Below are 5,080 nucleotides of genomic sequence, written 5' to 3' on the forward strand. Positions count from 1 at the left end.
TTAGCTTCTCGTTTAGCATTTCCGAAATTCAGCTATTTCTATAGTTTTTTTTTTATCGCTAATGATTTTATTAATATCAATATATAGTAATGACATAAATAAATTACAGCTAAAATAGGCTATAATTATTTTTTTTTAAAATCCAAAATGACTTGCTAGCAAAATAAAGTTCAAGTAGTTTATGTAGATTGGATTATCTATATAATAGAAGAAAAAATGAAAAGACAGTTTAATGTTTGGCACTGTTTTGACTGCACACGTGCATTCAAAATGGTAGGGAAATGATGCAGTATTGAATCAACGCCTGTTCGCTAAGAAAGTGATACCTTTTCTGATCAGAAATTCATTGACTTTTCGCTTTTGATGGTAGCAGGAAGATTGCTGTAGATTTCTTCAGACAGCCATATAAATATTTTTAAATCTGGAGCTCTGAAATGTCACTGAAAATAACGCCTTAGTGTACGGAAACTAACTATTGATTACAGTTGCCTCGATGAATATCACAGTAGATTCTTGTACGATATAGTTCTCAAATGGGAACAAACCACATGGGATAAAGTTGATAGCTCGGCAGAGAATGGTGAAGAGAAGCCGTTCGTGGAGAGAACGACACTTCACTGGGCGAAAAAAAGACATCTGTCACTAACATTTAAGATGTCTAATAAAATTTGTCTAATAAAAAGGATGTTTCTTTAGTTCGTGACCTAAAGCCCAAGTTTAAACCCACATTGAATGTCATCAAAGACAGGAATGGAGCACTACTAACAGAAGAATTGGAAATCAAAAACAGATCGGAAGAATACTGTGAGCAATTGTGCAACAGAATGCATAAAGAAAATTTGGAGGAGACCTCTTGCCAGGTAAATTTCGATTTGGAACCTCCCCCACTTAGGCATGAAGTTAAAAGAGCAGTTAAGCAGCTTGACAGCAATTAGGCCCCAAGTACAGATGGAATCCTAGCAGAGGAGGAGGTAATAAAGGCCACAAGGGATGGAGGGATAAGAATATTTCATAGAGTGATTAAAAGGATATGGGAGACAGAATCATGGCCTAGAGCGTGGAGGAAGTCTGTTTTCATACCACTACATAAGAAGGGAGATATGAAGGATTGCAAATAATAGAACTATTAGTTTAATATCTCGTCCAAGTAAGATTTTATTGAAGATCATGCTAACTAGGATTAAGGCCAAAGTTGAGACAGAGATACCCGAGGAAGAACATGCAGGTTTTAGGAAATTTAAGGGTACCAGAGATCAGATCCTTTGCCTTAGACAGATCATAGAAAAATATAAAGAATTTAGACTTTCTCTATGGTAATATGTTTCCTAGACTACTCTTTTGATTGTGTTCAGCATGTGAAACTGTGGGAGATAATGAAAAGAATGGGTTTTCCTGAACATATTATCAGGTTGATAGCTAACTTATACAGGGAGCAAGAAGCCATGGTAAGAACACTGTTGGCTAACTGATTGTCTTCAGGTTGAAAGGGGGAGTTAGGCAAGGTTGTTTACTTTCTCCTCACTTATTTAGTATCTGTGCTGAGATATCATTCGTGAAAATTGGATGAGCTCATAGCAGGAATTAGGATATGTGGTAGATTGATCAGTAATCTGAGGTATACTGATAATACTTTACCCTCTGTAGAGGCATACTAGAACAAATTCTTGACAGAGTTATCGAGATCAGTAATAACAGAGGAGTTCGACTCAAGAAATACAGACAAGAATACTCCTGAGAAACAAGCGTATCTAATTTGAGAAAGAATTGAGGAAGTATCAGCAAGTTCGACTACTTGGGATCCATTATCAATGTGAAGAATTGCTGTTAAGAAGATGTCAGAAGAAGAATAGGAACGGCTATAACAACAGTCAGAGACTTGTCTATAATCTGAAAGTATGGACTATCTCCATGGTAACAAAGTTGAGGATTTTGAATGCATTAGTTTTTCCAACAGCGACTTATGGATGTAAGACCTGGAACATAAAGAAGTCAGATAAGAAAAGGATAGCTGATTTTGAGATGTGGTGTTACTGAAGACTGTTGAGAATATCATATACTGATACATATATCATATGCAAATGAATGGGTGTTAAAAAAGATCATGAGAACTTTAAGGCTCCTTAAGGATATTGACAGAAGAAAGTTAAAATACTTTGAACACATTGAAAGGATAGAAGGAGGATTCTGAGAACTGTAATAGAAGATAAAGTTCCTATAAAAAGGGGAATGGTTAAACTGTCAATGAGATGGATGGTTGGCTTGTGTGGAGTGATTGATATTCAGAGAATTTAAGTCTCCGGAAAAGCATACAAGAGAACCACATGGCGAGGATTGGCGTGCACATCACCAAGCATCCAAGTGACCATACGGCATCTGTGGATGTCCAATGAACAGATAATGATGGTGAATAAACTTTTTCTAAGTATTCATTCTTTATTCACACCATTTTTGAGCTGATTATGTAGAAAACCATAAATGACTGCACATTTTTAAACCGAACTCTTAACTTTTTTTATATTTTTAAAAGTACCACCATTACTAGAACTATGTGTTGTTAGGGGTTTAAAAACTCGAACTTTATTGTCAATCCATTTTCATCAAAAACTTATTTATACTTGTATGTACACATAAACAAATGCGCTCAAAAATGGTGTTATGTAGGTGATAGAAAAATTCTCTAATGAAATATCCTGCTCCTGTATCCAAGAATCTTTAACGCAGTGCTCAAAATAAAAATAAGAAAAGTACAGCAAATCAACCATATTACTTGCTATTGACTATCCACGCATGTTAGGTTGTATATAAGTACTCGTATATAGTCATAGCTTTTCTCCTGTATTTCATTCTCTTATATACAGGGTGGTCAAAATTAAACTATCACTGTTTAAGGCCTTGTGGAGGACAACCCAGTGATCCAAATGTTGCGAACTTTTCAGGCATGCATTGTGCGTCATTCGGATGCGAAATCCGAGAGAGAAAAAAGTACCAAAAAAACACTTCTAAAATTTGCCACTCTGAAATTCGGGGGGCGCTGTATGATGTAGATGTAGTAATATAGATGTAGTAATTTCTCTGTGTGTAAGAAGAAAAGCGACATAAGCATAAATAACACATTTTTATTCTCTTCCATTATGCATTCATGGGTTGTCCTTCCCAGTATGCCACAAACTGCATCCTTTGCACAATGTTCAATGGCAGAATGCAGCTGGTGAGGACTGATATTGAGCACGCGCTATATTGCGCACGTGCTGCATTACGGTGTCTTTCAGCGCAGGCAAGTTATCAGAATGATTCCGATAAACCCGGTCTTTGAGAAATCCCCAGAGCCAGAAGTTACAGGGGAGCAGATCAGGTGAAGGAGGCGACCATGCAGTGGAAAACGCACGTCTAATCACTTTGACTTCCCCAAGATGTTCTCGAAGAACATCCTGTACAGATCGACCGATGTGTATAGAGGCCCCAACCAGCATGAAAATGATTGAATCCAAGCAACAAGAGCTGCTGTAGTTGTGGAACAAAAATTGTTTATCATATCGCGATACCTCTAGTCACTAGCTGAGCAGGTCACAATATCCGACTGGCGAATGTCCTCAAAGAAGAATGGTCCAATGACAAACGAAGTTGTGAAACCGCACAGACAGTGACTTGGGTAGATGCAAAGGAATTTGTTGGATTACATGTGGGTTTTGCGTAGCTCATATTTTTTCACAGCTCCGTTTCAGTTGAAAATAAACCTCATTTCCCCACAAAATCATCAACGGCCACGTAGCTTCTAACTCCACTCGAACAAGAAATGTTAAAGCGAATGTCAGTCGACTTTCAAAGTCCCGCAGGCGCAACTCCTCGGTCAGGGTTATCTTGAATGGGTAGAAATGTAGAATCTTCAAGACATCTATGTAAGGCACATCCGTGTGTCTTGACACAGCACGTATACTGCAGGAATCAACGCTGTTATTCATGGCCTCTTCCACAACGGCAGTAACAACTTCATTCACTTGTTATTAACTAATTGATTTGCGACCTCTTCCAGGTCAAACTCCAAAACAACCCGTGTCAAAAAAAGATTAATCATTTGTCGCAGAGCACATGGAGATAGTGGATCTCGTCGACATTCGGACCATATGACGAAATTCGCGAAGTCCATCAACAGCATTGCAATTGTTAGTAGTACAGCTTCATGATCAAAGTACGTTGGGATAGGGTTAGTGCACTGTGGGCAATATTAACAACTAGAATAAAGGGGAAAATCCCGTGTCCATTTCTTTGAACCTTCTTGGTGCCTGTCGAGTTGCTTTCCATGCATTTAGTGTTTACAACGCTCCTCGTGGTGAATTATAGAACCACTTTTGTTGTTTTCTCACATATCGCTGCAGTATGATGCACTGTGTATTTCTGGAAGGTTTTAAGCATTTGGACCATTGGGTGGCGCTCTACAAGGCGTAAAACAGGGATAATTTTTGATCACCCTGTATATATATATATATTTTTTTTTTTTCATATGCATTAATATTTACACACAAACACATTACCAACCTTCTCAACATTCCCAATTAAATAATCATTACGTAGTAGTAACAGTTAACATCAGCAATCACATACATCTAATTTTTTCTGAAAGTGAGATAAATGTCAGTAAAAGTCAGATAATCTGCTTACACGATGTATGATGGAATAATTAATTTATTTTCGCTATAAAAATGTGGTTTTTATTAAGAAAATTTCGTAATATTTGAAACCGTAAGAACTATTCATCAACTGCTTTGGTCTCTAACACAGCAGATGGTAGTTTCTAGTTTTGCTGCAAGTGAATGGAGTGATCAATAGCTGATCTAATTTCGCGCTCCAAGTGATTTATTTAGATTATTGGTCCGTTGGACGCAATGACGTGAGCTCCTGCGCGCCCACCCACCCAAAATGATGATCTCGATAATAATAATAATTTACAGGTAATTACATTTTTATAACGCCATCTATCTAGAGTACTTTTAATGTATTTCTACTTTCTATAATCACTCTATTAGTGTAGGAAATTTGATGCAAATTAATTAACACAGTATTCATTGCCTCTTATGTAGAAGGA

Source organism: Typopeltis vanoorti, chromosome 14, assembly GCF_054136105.1.
Source record: "Typopeltis vanoorti isolate ZY-2024b chromosome 14, IOZ_Tvanoo_1.0, whole genome shotgun sequence".
Lineage (NCBI taxonomy): Eukaryota > Metazoa > Arthropoda > Arachnida > Uropygi > Thelyphonidae > Typopeltis > Typopeltis vanoorti.